Genomic DNA, 14,881 nt, shown 5'->3' on the forward strand with positions numbered 1-14,881 from the left:
TGGGCTCTGCTGATGCCTCAGCTAAAAATGTAATCGTACAGACCTGTATATAGGAATGATTACTCGGTTTTCAGTATGCAAAGAAATGGAATGTTTACATATGCATGGCATGTCCAAGTGTACAGATCATCAAAGTATTTATGAATAAATTTATTTTTGAAACAAAAAAAATCTGGCTTCCTAACTGGTAGTATTGGAGTATTAAAGGGTGACATACATGGTTCCAATAACCCTTCTTTTATTAGGGAGTCTATAAATGGTTGTAGACCCTTGCGTCCCTCTAATGAAACTGGATATTGTTTAAGTCTGTTTTATTGTCTTGTGACAGCGTAATTACAATGGGATTAATGTTTAAATAACCTGTGTTCCCAGTTCTTGCCCACACATTAGGATTTATCTGCTCTTTGTCACTGGTTGTTAATCTATTCATCGTTACAGCTACCGAATTGTTCTCCACTCCAATCTTTAAATTTAGTAAAATTATCAAATCTCTACCTAAAAGGTTGCTTCTGACATCAGGGATATATAATAATTGTTCCGTTATTTCTTCATTATTTACTTTTCTTAAAGTTGGTTCGAAAACGGGCAGTAGGAATTCTTCTCCTTTTATTCCAGAAATCTTGAGACTTTTGTTAGTTAACTTAACACCACTAGATCTAAAGCTTATGGATGATCGGGCTGCTCCCATATCCACTAGAAATACTGTTTCCCCTCCCTTAGGCCCCACCTTTAAATTTATCAAGGGCTCCCGGTGGGTTTCAGGAAGAAGGAACCCCTGACTTCCCTATTCTTCATCAAAAGTCATCAACGAAACTGCTTCTTTTTGTCGCATTAGCTTTGGACAATCTTTCTTAAAATGTCCTATTATTCCGCAGTAATAACATCCTGCCGATTGCCTTTTTTTATAATCTGTTCTTTGTCTCTCTTGTCTTTCCTTGTTGCTTTCTGATTCTATCTTTCTCTATCTTTCTCTACGCAACTTCCTCGACTGCTGCAACCATTATTTTAGTTTTCTGTTTCTGTTTCTCATCTTCTCTTTTTACATATACTTTCTGTGCTTCATGTAACAATTCCTCCATCTGTCTCTCACTCCATCCATCTAATTTCTGTAACTTCTTTTGTATGTCTGGCCATGATTTGGTTACGAACTGGACCTTCAAACGTCCCTGAGCTACTGGATCATTAAGATTCATTCCTGAATATTTTCTAGTGACTTCTTTTAGCCTTTGCAAGAAAGCTGACGGGGCTTCATCTTTGTCTTGTCTTACTTCAAAAGCTTTCGTAAAATTTTGGATCTAGGCGCCGCCTCTCTGATTCCTAAAATAACCATCTCTCGAAAGTCCCTCATTTCTCCTCTATCATGTACATCCATACCCTTCCATCGTGGGTCTATATTGGGGAATTTGTTTTCAGCTGGTATTACTCCTTCGCCCACAGGGTGTCTCTTTTCCCATTCCCTAAGCGCAGCTTTTCTAATCATACCCCTTTCTTCTCCTGAAAATAGTGTCCCCATAATACTCATCAGTTCACCCCATGTATACAAATTCGGTCCCAGGAATTGATCCAACTGTTCTGCCAATCCTACTGGATCTTCAATCAAACTTTTCATTTCTCTTTTAAAAGACCTAACTTCACTACTGGTCAGCGGTGCATTAACATATCCGATTTCGCCATTACCGATGGATACTTCTCTAAGGGGATATATTTGTGCCGATGCCCCGCCCATGTCTCCCTCTTCCCTTTTTACTGCTGATCTCGTTCTAATCGGACTCAAGGAAAGGTCTTCTCCCGGACCTTTTTTAGGTTCTTGTACTGGAGGGGGTGCTGTGGGAGAGGGAAACGACGGGCCATTATTATCATTGTTATATGGGGGAGGGGGTAAACTTGACAAAGGATCCCAGAGGGAATCCTTTGTTTCCTCATTGCCTTCTTCCGTTTTTGATTTTTTCCGAATTAAAACTTTCGGGGCTCCCTATCCAACAGGCAGCATAGTCAGATTCTTTGTAGGAGCACTTATGTTTCCTATTTACATATATATTTAAATCTTGACATAACCAATCCTTGTCTGACCCATATTTAGGCCAAAATACATTTGGGGCTTTAATGTTTTCCTTAGTCCACTCAAAACAATAACATTTTATCATTTGTTTTTTGTCTTTTCCTCGCGTCCGAGGATTGTATTTCAATCTCTTAGCATTTTTCCTAAAGGACTGTCCATTGGGACATAGTCTTCGGATGTCTTTCTCATGTCTCTTTCTACATCTAAATTACGATTCTTATTTCCCATTTTAATACTCGGCCGTTTTCTTTATATAATTTCAATTAACCTCTCTGAAGTTCGGTGTTACCTTCTTCTACACCCACTTCAGGGTCCTAATCTCCGCGTGGGGGTTTCCCCTCTTAATAACCGGTCTAAGGCTGAGTGATCGAATCAATTAGACACCTTACTTGTTAGATTAATCTAGCCAATTAAAGACCTTTATTCTCTATTTTTTTAAGTTGCCAATTCCCCGTACTTCTCGTACGGAACCGACCACCAAGGTAATACTTAAAGGTCAATTTTCATACTTTGGTCTGTGCACAAAAGTTACCTGGTCGAATGCGCGCCCCGTCCCGCGGCAATACCAGACAGCAAAAACCGTTGTCAATCTAGGTCGCCCGAAATTTACCTTTACCCGGGTCTTATGTACACAAGAGTAACCCGACTGAACCACCACGTCTTAGTACCCTTCGCACCACGGCAAAACAGCAAGTACTGCTGCAAATCCCGGCAGCCCGCGAATGCCGACCAACCCACCATGTTTCAGCACACCTAGAACCACGGCAAAACAGCAAGTACTGCTGCAAATCCTGGCCACCCGCGAATGCGGGACTTAAGTCCATAAGAGTTACCCGACCAACCCGCCGTGTCTTATTGCGCCTCGGTCATGGCAAAGACTGACAACAAAACAAAGCCCGCTGCCTACCTCGGTCGCCCGGATAATACTTATTTAAGATCTTTTTCTTACCCGGGTCTTGTGCACAAGAGTTACCCGACCGAACCCGCCGCGTCGCGCCTGCCCATCTTGTTTGCAGGGTCTCTCAGTGCGGATCTCACTCGCCTGAGCCACCGCGGCAATGGGGGCAAGTAGAGACCGCCAAAATCGGCGGGGTGCACCTTCTCCATTTTTTCAAAATTGCCGAGCGACCGGAACTTGGGATCCCGGACGAGCCCCCAAATCTGTAAGAAACAAACTCAATAAAATTTTAGACGAGACCAACAATTCTGGAAACAAGACAATTTATTATGGACTTGCAAGTACGGGCTGCAACTGCACAAAGCAATTGAGCGAATTAGACTTGGGTTAGTTTACAATTATACCTTTGAGCTGAGTGAGGTCACCTCTCCAGACTCCTAATTACCCAATCTCTCTTACGAGGCTATACAACTGCCCATCTTCGCTCCACCCTTGTTACTTCCCCTTTCCCATGTTAGCAACCTTCCTCCCTGTTAGTGCTGACATTTTCATTATTTTGTCGATAGTACATCAAGATATAGTTTAACATTTTGTATCAATACTGCTGGTACATTCCATTCTCCGTACACTTCATCAATTTTGTATCATTTTTGTACTGCTCAGGCATTTTAGTTATCTCAGTTTTTTTGCTGAAAACTTATTTTAAAAGAGTTAACTTGACTCCAGAATTAATATTTAATTAACCATAATTAATATTTAATTAACCATAATTAAAAGTAAAGATACACTTCCCTAAGTACCTGCAGAGTTAATAGTTTTTCTGCTGGACCCCTTTTCTTCATGTTTTTATATATCTGCAAAAACAACAGTTCTTTTCATTTCTAACACACCCAGACCCATTCCCTACCCTATATTTTGCCTAACACACCTAACCTACACATCCCTGGACACTATGGGTAACTCAGCATGGCCAACTAACCTGCACATCTTTGAACTGTGGGAGGAAACCGGAGCACCCAGAGGAAACCCACGCAGACATGGGAAGAATGTGCAAAACCCCACATAGACAGTCACCCGAGGCGGGAATTGAACCCAGGTCCCTGACGCTGTGAGGCAGCACTGCTAACCACTGAGCCACCGTGCCACCATGCCACCGTTTAACTCACAGTGGCAATTCTAATGCTGTCTCTCCAGAGATTTCTGGCTGCTGCTTCTGTGATAGGCAAAGCTATCTACAGCCTTCAGGGTTGACTCATTGATAGTTAGAGTAGGTAAGGCATAGTCAAAATTTGTTGGTGATTGATGAAGCACCTCTCTATTCCTGAGGCTGATGGTCAGCACAGTCTTCAACTTTGACACTAATTCTATGGTCCTCTGAAGTGAGAAGGGCAGAGTCCTCAGTAAAGAGATCATCTCATGTTATTTCCTTTAGATATATCCATATATTTGTGCATAAAATAGGGAAGATTGAGGGGAATAATGTAATAGAGGAGTTGGAAATCCTGCAGCATTTTGAAACAGTAAATAAAGAAAAGCTCTTTCCAGTAGTAGAAAGGACAGTGAGTCTAATTCTCACAGATTTAAGGTTATTCATAAAAGAACAAGACGCAAAATCAGAATTTTGTGTAAGGCAGTGAGCTGTGCTTAATTGCAAAGTACTGTCTCAAAGAACTGGTAGCAGTTTTAGTTGTGAGTTTCTGGGGAGAATTGGATAAAAGCATGAAAAGGGAGAAACTTTTACAGAGTAACTGAATGGATAGTTGCTCAGGTATGATGGGCTGAATGCCCACCAGTTCTGTATCAATCTCTGATTCTATGTCTTGCAGGTATATAGGTGCACCTTAATTCTATTTAGGAATATATTGCATCGGCTTCATTCACTCGGTGTTTGCAATATTGTCACACAAAATATGGAAACCAAGAGTTAATTGGAATCCTTTATGAAGCCTCAGTAAGAATACTGGGTGCTGAATCAGGCTACATGCTGTAGAAAGGACATAAAGTAGACAAATGAGGATGCTGTCTAGGAGCAGGAAAGGTAACTACTAAAAATAGTTTGAAAAATTGAGGCTTTTTCCACTAGATGGTATGTCATTCAGTCATACAACACAGAAGCAGACCCTTCGGCCCAACCAGTCCATGTTGACCATAATCCCAAACTAAACCAGTCCCAACTGCCTGCACTAGTCTCATATCCCTCCAAACCTTTCCTGTTCACGTACTTATCCAAATGTCTTTTCAATGTTAAAATTGTACTTGCATTCACCACTTCTTCTGGAAGTTCACTGCACTCATGAATCACTCTCTGTGTAAAAAGATTGCTCCTACGATGGAAATGAAATGTCAGGAATGAAGAAAAGATGGAACAGACTGTTTCCAGTTGTTGCAGGTTGTAAAGAGAGGAAGCCATAGAATCCCTATAATGTGGAAACGAGCCACTCGGTCCAACAAGTCCACACCAACCCTCCAAAGAGCAACCCACTCAGACCCATTCCCCTACCCTATTACTGTACATTTCTCCTGACTAATGCACCTAACCCACACATCCCTGAACACTATGGGCAATTTAGCATGGCCAATCCCCCAACCTGCACATCTTTGGACTGTGGGAGGAAACCAGAGCACCTGGAGGAAACCAGTGCAGACACAGGAGGAACATGCAAACTTCACACAGATGCTCTGCACTCACTACACACACACATACACTTTCTCACACTCACAACCCCCAACTTGTTTTAAAAAAGGTTTTGTGATTTACACATGAAAGAAATGAAACTATCACTGTATTCTAACAGATGAAAGGCTTAATAGACAATCAATTCTTCAATGTGTAATTTCAGTTACATCACACTGTAAATTGTTACTATAAATTCTGTGTTAGGATTGAGCCCTCCACTATCACCTGATGAAGGAGCGTCGCTCCGAAAGCTAGTGTGCTCCCAATTGAACCTGTTCGACTAAAACCTGGTGTTGTGTGATTTTTAACTTTGTACACCCCAGGTCAACACCGGCATCTTCAAATCATTCACACAGACAGTCACTCAAGGCTGGAATCGAATCCGGGTCCCTGGTACTGTGAGGCAGCAATGCTAACCACTGAGCCAATGTGCCACCCTGAAACATTAGATTAAATAAATTAGATTTAAAACAGAAGACAGAAGAAAATACACACAGAGTTGGAGGATTAATTTCATAGTCAGCCCCAGCGGCAAATGCATGACCTCTTTCCTATAAGGGTCATCCTAAAGACTTGAGAAACGAAAACCCCCAGGCTAACATTGTACTGAGACAGCACTGTCAGAGGTGCTGCCATTCAAATGATTAAATTGAGGTTTTACCTTCTCAAGTGGACATACAAGATCCTGCAGACACTCTCTCATGGAAGAGTTATCATGGATTATCTGGTCATTGACAAATTGTTATTTGTCAGAGCTTGTCGTGCACAAATTGTTTGTTGCATATCCTGCATTACAACAGTAGGTCTGAGCGTGCTACAAGACATGTTTGATTTGGTTTGATTTATTGTTGTCCCATGTTCCTAAGTGCAGTGTAAAGGTTTGCCAAGAGTACAGGCAGATCATAGCAAACAAGGACATACAGATTATCGGGTACTTAGGCAGAGCAAGGCATACAAAATATGTAAAGCAAGATCAGCATTAGCCAGATTATTTGAAATTAGACACACCATGTGGGTGTGAAAGACACTCACAAAGAAATGCAGATCTTTCTTTCTGTTGAGACTTTCTTCAACACTTGAGGCAAACAGGGGTGGAGGTGGGGGTGGTAGAGAGAGAAAAGGGAAAAGGATGGATAAATGTAATTAGAGTTGCTCACTCAAATGGAAGTATGAGCTATCCCCCGGTTTATCTTCTATTTTCTAGCCCTACAACCTCTCGATAAGACCGCATTGCTAGAATGAACTGCCTGTGCACATCTAGCTTCATTGCTATACTGGCCACACCGTCTCCCAACTGGACCCTGAGATTTAAAATTCCTAAATCTCTCCACATCTTGGAGACCTGTCTCTCAACAGCCACTTGAATGTATTTCATGCCTTTAATGAAAAAAATCCACCCTTGGCATAAGCATTATGAATAAAAATTGGACGCTGGGCTGCGGAGAACAGTATGAAGGCAGATGCCTGAAAGCTTGGTCAAAGATGTAGGCTTTAAAGAGGTGCTTGAAAGGAGAAAAGAGGGAGAGAAGAAATTAAACAAATGGAGGAAATTCTAGAACTTACAGCATGGCCAGTGAAGACATAGCTGCCAATGATGAAACAGCTAAAATTGGAGATGTCTGAATTTGAGGAGCGCTGATATCACAGAAGGTTGTGGTGTTGGAGGAGATTGCAGACATTGGAAGATATGGGGCCATGGAGAATCTTGAGAACAAGTACGGAAGTTTTAAAATTCAAAGGATTGCTTCACCAGGAAGGGTGAACAGTCCTCCCTTTCAGATCCTACTTAGAGTCATAGAGATGTACAGCATGGAAACAGACCCTTCCATCCAACCCATTCATGCCGACCAGTTATCCCAACCCAATCTAGTCCCACCTGCCAACACCCAGCCCTCCAAACCCTTCCTATTCATATACCCATCCAGATGCCCTTTAAATGTTGCAATTGTACCAGCTTCCACCACTTCCTCTGGTAGCTCATTCCATACATGTACCATGCTCTGTGTAAAAAAAGTTGCCCCTTAGGTCTCTTTTGTATCTTTCCCCTCTCACTCTAAACCTATGCCCTCTAATTTTGGACTCCTCCACCCCAGGGAAAAGACCATGTCTATTTACCCTATCCATGCTTCTCATGATTTTATAAACCTTTGTAAGGTCACTCCTCAGCCTCAGATGCTCCAGGGAAAACAGCCCCAGTCTGTTCAGCCTCTCCCTATAACTCAAATCCTCTAATCCTGGCAACATCCTTGTAAATTTTTTTCTGAACCCTTTCAAGTTTCACAAAATCCTTCCAATTGGAAGGAGACCAGAATTGCATGAAATATTCCAAAAGTGGCCTAACCAATGTCCTGTACAGCCGCAACACGACCTCCCAACTCCTGTACTCAATGATCTGACCAATAAAGGAAAGCATACCAAACGCCTTCTTCACTATCCTATCTATCTGTGACTCTACTTTCAAGGAACTATGAACCTGTATTCCAAGGTCTCTTTGTTCAGCAACACTCCCTAGGACCTTATCATTACGTGTATATCTCCTGCTAAGATTTCCTTTTCCAAAATGCAGCACCTTGTACAGTATTTATCTAAATTAAACTCCATCTGCCACTCCTCAGCCCATTGGCCCATCTGATCAAGATCCCTTTGTAATCTGAGGTAGCTTTCTTCGCTGTCCACTACACCTCCAGTTTTGGTGTCATCTGCAAACTTACTAATTATATCTCTTATGCTCACATCCAAATCATTTATATAAATGATGATAAGTAGTGGACCCAGCACCGATCCTTGTGGCTCTCCACTGGTCACAGGCCTCCAGCCTGAAAAACAACCCTCCACCCCCACCCTCAGTCTTCTACCTTTCAGCCAGTTCTGTATCCAAATGGCAAGTTGTCCCTGTATTCCATGAGATCTAACCTTGCTAACCATGGGGAACTTTGTCAAACTCCTTACTGAAGTCCATATAAATTATGTTTACTGCTCTGCCCTCATCAATCCTCTTTGTTACTGCTTCAAAAAACTCAATCAAGTTTGTGAGGCAAGATTTCCCATGCACAAAGCCATGTTGACTAAACCTAATCAGTCCTTGCCTTTCCAAATACACGTATATCCTGTCCCTCAGGATTCCCTCCAACAACTTGCCCACCACCGACATCAGGCTCACTGGTCTATAGTTCCCAGGTTTGTCCTTCCCACCCTTCTTAAACAGTGGCACCATGTTAGCCAACCTCCAGTCTTCAGGAACCTCACCTGTGACTATCAATGATACAAGTATCTCAGCAAGAGGCCCAGCAATCACTTCCCAAGCTTCCTACAGAGTTCTAGGGTACACCCGATCAGATCCTGGGGATTTATCCACTTTTATGTATTTCAAGACATCCAGGACTTCCTCCTCTGTAATATGGACATTTTTCAAGAAGTCACCATATATTTCCCTACATTCTGTATCTTCCATGTCCTTTCCAACTTAAACCCAGCAACCTCCTAGTCGCTTGTCCTAATGCTTCCCTCAGTGTCAATGTTTGTCTGAGTTACACTGTGATGCACCTTGGAATGTATTACAGTGCTGAAGGTGCAATATTATTACATATATGTCTATGGTAACAGCCTGCTGTCTTGTATTGTTGAAGTTCACAGGGAAAGATGACCATTTGAGTGAGGTACGGCAGGCAACTGATGACAGTGGAACCTATGTATTTCCACTAAGATGCAATAGCTCGAAGAGAGGGAATAACAGACTTTGCACAGTAAATATCAAATCTTGTAAGTGCCACTTCGAAGTGTTTTTACTGGTCTCCTACTCTGTCACTGGCAGGTCAGTGATTTATTGAGAATAAGTTGTCAATTCCTGTTGCAGTAGCAATGTAAATTATTTATAAGCCTGTAACACAATATTTTACCTCTCGTTTAATTTCTATAGATGATTATTCCATCATGCTCCATCACGTTCACAGTTAAGCTTCTCCATCCAAACATTTTTTTTTTGTTTGAAACCCACAGGAGAGAGGGAACAAAGGTCAGGATGAAAGTGATTGTCTGTCCCATGCATCTTGATAAATGGTTCAAATCTTTACGTGATTTCTCTGTTCTTTTTGCTCGGTTTTCATTCCTTGCCAGCTGCTCCTGGGCTATTGATCTTGGCAAACTTCATGTTACTTTGCTGCCACTGTCTCCCACTTGTTCTTCTCTTAACCATCTTCACTCTCGGAGTGGTGGGCATAAAGTCATGGACTGCAGCAGTTCAAGAAGGCATCTCACCCCCACCTTCTCAACAGGCAACTAGGGACAGGTCAATAAATGCTGGCCCAGCCAGTGACGCCCATGAGTGAATAAACAAAAAAATTCTGAACAAGCTGAGCATTTATCGCCCTGCCTATCTACACCTGAAAAACTCACAGTGAGCCACTTTCTTGAAATGCTGTGCTCCACCTACTAAGGATGCTCCTATGATGCTGTTCAGTAGCGAGTTTCAGGATTTTGATCTAGCGGCAATAAAGGAACAGCCAAGTGAAGGTGGTGAATCAGTTGGATGGGAACTTGGAGAAGATCACATTCCCCCTGAACCTGTTGGAATTTTGGTTGGTGGAGATTGTGGGTTTGCACAGCACTCGAGAAGAAACTCTGCTGTGGACAGCACACACTGCAGCTACATTGCGCCAACAATGGAGGAATTGGATGATACACAAATATGAGAGCAGCAAGTCAGGAAACCCCATCAAGATGCAGCTTCTATTAGAACCTTTCTTTAGGACATTGACATTTTTCTTTCAATGTAATTTAAGGCACTGCCTCATGAGGACATTCCCATTTAATAATAATACAGATAGGGGGACCAGCACTGAAATAGAAACTGCTAGAAATCCAACTTCTATCAAAGGGACTTCTGTAACATCCAATTCATTTTATACAGTTTTTTTGTAATTCCAGGAATCTGGACAGAATGTCTTTGGGGATGTTATGATGTTGCATGTTATACAATTGTAGAATCTTTTGGTACGGGGGGGGGGGGGGGGCACTGTCCTGTCTCTGTGAAAGCACTGAGTCCCATTTCATCACTATTTCCACATAACACTGAAACTTTTCAATAATGTATGCAATTCTTTGTAAAAATAGTATTGAATCTGCCTCCATCAGCCTTTCAAGCAACACATACCAGATCCTAACAACTCATAGCTCTTATGAACCACTTCTATGATTAATGTATTTCTGAGAACTCATGTTGCACCTTGCTAAAATTGGTTTAATTGAAAGACAGTGAAGGTATGGACCTTTTTTTTAAAAGGTCACTACAAAAGCATTTTGAACTTTAAAAAAACTTCTTTAAAAAAAACCTACATGAAGTGATATGTCTCAATTAAACTGCTTGAACTTTATGGAAGTCACATGTTCTGAGTTTATGGCTGTCAAGAGTTGTGGTGACATGATATTGTTCAGAGTTCAGTTGGTGTGTAGACTGCTGAGTAATGTGACCCAACCCATCCTATCTATTTTGAAGAATCTTGTGAGAATCCAGAGTGAGAACTGAGAGAAATCAGAAGGCAAGTCAATTGAAAACTGGTTGAAAACTGCAACCGTATCTACTTGCTGTCCAAACAGAGTAACCAGTTGCAATCTGAGCGGCTACTACTTCTAACCCTGCGCCTGAATATATCAGGAGACCTCGCCCACCTCCATTCCCGAGAAGCTTCTGGAGGGTCTCAACTCATTTTGTCTTTGGTTTTCTCGCTAAATCTGCAGTCACTTGTTGCTGACCATTCTGAAAGTAGAACAACTATTCCCTTAAAAGCCTTAATAATTTTAAACCCTCCCACTAATTACACTTTGCTTTGCCTTAGCTGAACAATCCCAGATTCTATAGACTCTCCATGTAAGTGAAGTGTCTCATTCCCAGGAATTCAGAAATGACTGCTTAAAGTTGCAATCATTAGGTGCTGGATAAAGAGCAGCTTTTGGATTGCTTCATATGTACCCTTTTGTTAACCTTCACGATGTATTCGACTTTGAGCTGTTAGCTCTAATTCTGGCTTCTTAATGATAAATGAGGTGGACACTTGGGAGTTGGATTTCTAAAAAAAAAGGTCAAATTATTTTCTCTTCTGGTGAAGAAATTTAGGATTGGAGCCCCACAGATGTGAAAATTGATTCTTTTCTGGGGTTAATCATTTGGCTTTAAAACCAACTTCGCATCAATAGCTTGTGTCTATTCATTTCGAGGACTGGAGCCAAGGAGTAATCTCTCTCTCTCTCTCTCTCTCACACACACACATACACACACACATACACACACACACACACATACACACACACCCCATACGAACACACACATACTCTCACACACACACATACATACACATACACTCACATACACAAAACTGACTCCTGTTTCATTCATACACACAGGTTTGTGAATCAACGCCAAGACCAACTGTTTAAAATGAGTGAAGGCCGGTGATAAGGCAGTCTATTTTTGCTGCCGGGTGAGTCCAGAGCAAGGAAAGTATAACCCGAAAGTTACAGCAAGTCACACAGGTGGGATGGGATGGGGTGGGGTGATATGTCAGGAATTAGGAGCAAACCTGAACTGAACACAAAAACTGCTGGAGATCACAACTGGTCAGGCAGCATCCATGAAGACAAAACAAGCTAGCGTTTCGAGTCTGGATGACTCTTCATCAGAGCTGAAGTGAAGTGTAGAGGGGACAGTGTTTATAGAATAGTGAGCTGGGGAGGGGTGGTGGTGGGATGTTGGAGTTCTTTCCAGTCTGGCAGTTAGACACACCATTGTACTGCTATTCCCACATTCTGATCATTTAATTTATCAATATCCTTTCTCCCCCATCACTCCAAAGCCACTCCCACCCTCACTGTTGCATAAATGTTGCTCCCTCCACACTTCACTTCAGCTCTGACAAACAGGCATCTAGACGCGAAACATTAGCTTGCTCTCTCTCCATTGATCCTGCCTGACCCGCTGTGATCTCCAGCAATTTTGTTTTCAGACATATTGAGAAGTTTTTCATCACCCAAAGAACAATGGAAATGTAGAACTCAAGGCCCCCGCTGAAGAGAAGGAAGATTCAGACAGAGTTCATTGAGGAACTGGTAACACACTGAAACCCTCCGAAAGAGACAATGTATATATGAAACATCATATAGTTTGCAATTAGACTGTGACAGCTCAGATCGCAACACACCTACTGGAAGAAACGTATTTTATTTGTATTTTCCATAATGTCCAATATGGAAAGCACTTCAAGATTTTAAAAAATTTAACCTATTTTTCTAATCAACCAGTTCAGAAATGTAATGATACACCTCTGGAGCAGATGGGACTTGAACCTGGGCCTCGCAGTCCAAGGATAGGGACACTACACTGTGGCACAAGAGGGCCTCATAAGTTTTTTTAAATTTAATCCGTTTTTCTAAGCAACCTGCTCACAGGCGTCAATACACTCCTGTAAAGTAGGTGTGACTTCAACCCAGGCCACCTGGTGCAGGGGTAAAGACACTACCACTGTGCGGGTCGAATGGACATCACTTTTCTATGGGAAAAAAACTTACCCAAAAAACTGCTGAGGCTAAAGATCAATTTCAGATTGAGATCCAACAGACCATAAGACAAAGGAGCAGAAGATGGCCATTCAGTCCATCGATTCTACTCTCCTATTCAATGCGATTTTACCTGATAATCCGCAATTCCACTTTCCTGTCCTTTCCCCATAACTCTTGATTGCCTTACAGATTAAAAATCTATCTATTTCAGTCTTGAATATTCTCAGTGAGCCAACCTCTATAGCCTTTGTGGTAAAGAATGGCCTCTTCATCTTCATCGTAAATAGGCTTATACTGAGACTGTGCCTTCTGCCTAGACTCTCCCACAAGGAGAAGCAACCTTTCCACATAACCTTGTCAAATTCTCTAAAAGTCTTGTATTTTCAATAAAGTTGCCTTTCACTCTTGTAAACTCCAATGAGTATGGGCCCAACATACTTAATCTTTCCTCATAAGACAGTCCCTCCATATCCAGAAGCAACCCAGTGAACCTTGAGCCTTCAGTATCAGTATACCTTTTCTTGGTCTGCCTTGTATAGTTTTATAGGTTTATTTGGAAGCACTGATCTATGTCTTATGGTCCTGCTCCACAGCCACTGATGAAGGAGCAGCACTCTGAAAGCTAGTGCTTCCAAATAAACCTGTTGGATTATAACCTGGTGTTGTATGATTTTTAACTTTGTTCACCCCAGTCCAACACCAGCTCCTCCACATCTTGTATAGTTTTGGCAAGACCTCCCGGAGTTTATGTTCCATTCTCTTTGAAATAAGGGCCAACATTCCATTTGTCTTCCAGACAGACAAGTGATGATAGACAAAATCATGAAAGGTCATTAACTCTGTTTTTCTCTCCACAGATGCTGCCTGATGCACTGCACATTTGTAACACACTTATTTCGCTTTCTAGACATTGCTCACTGTGAAATTCATCTGTGGGCGAGACACTGCACAATCTTTGTGAACCTGAACATTAATTTCAGCAACTGTATATCACATTCACCACTCCCAGACAGCAGTGACAGTTCCGCACTTACCATTTATACCTTCCCTGGATCCATCTGTTGTTCCTTTAATCATTCCATCACCACTCTCTTTTACAAACAAGGAAGATGAGGCAGCCACTCAGCCCTTCAAACCTGCTTTTCCATTCAATAGGATCATGGCTGATCCGATTTTAACCTCAACCCTACATTCCTGTATACCCCTGAAAATCCTTCCATTCCCTTGGTACTCAAGAATCTCCTTGCCTGTACCTTAAAAATATTTAAAGATTCTGTATCCACTGTCTTTTTGAGGAAGGAAATTCCAAAGACACACAACCCTTGAGAGATAAAAATGTTCCCCCATCTCTGACTTAAATGGGCACTCTCTTATTTTTGGATGTAAGTTTGCTCTCTTATTTTTAAATGATGACCCCTTAATTCTAATGATTCGGAGATGCTGGTGTTGGACTGGGGTGTACAAAGTTAAAAATCACACAACACCAGGTTATAGTCCAACAGGTTTAATTGGAAGCACACTAGCTTTCGGAGCGACTCTCCTTCATCAGGTGATTGTGGAGGGCTCGATTGTAACACAGAATTTATAGCAAAAATTTGCAGTGTGATGTAACTGAAATTATACATTGAAGAATTGTTTGTCTGTTAAGCTTTCATCTGTTAGAATACAGTGATAGTTTCACTTCTTTCATGAAAGATCT

General features: G+C 41.8%; 1 protein-coding gene across 2 annotated transcripts in view; it reads right to left on the reverse strand.

Annotated features, from left to right (window-relative positions):
• Positions 1–14,881, reverse strand: part of LOC122552233 (skin secretory protein xP2-like) — a 42,316-nt gene that overhangs the window by 14,481 nt on the left and 12,954 nt on the right. For both annotated transcript variants that reach the window (XR_006312330.1, XR_006312331.1), the window contains exon 2: positions 3,009–3,220. The gene's annotated coding sequence lies outside the window, so the exon portion shown is untranslated. The remainder of the gene's footprint in view (positions 1–3,008; positions 3,221–14,881) is intronic.

Source organism: Chiloscyllium plagiosum, chromosome 8 (genome assembly GCF_004010195.1).
Source record: "Chiloscyllium plagiosum isolate BGI_BamShark_2017 chromosome 8, ASM401019v2, whole genome shotgun sequence".
Lineage (NCBI taxonomy): Eukaryota > Metazoa > Chordata > Chondrichthyes > Orectolobiformes > Hemiscylliidae > Chiloscyllium > Chiloscyllium plagiosum.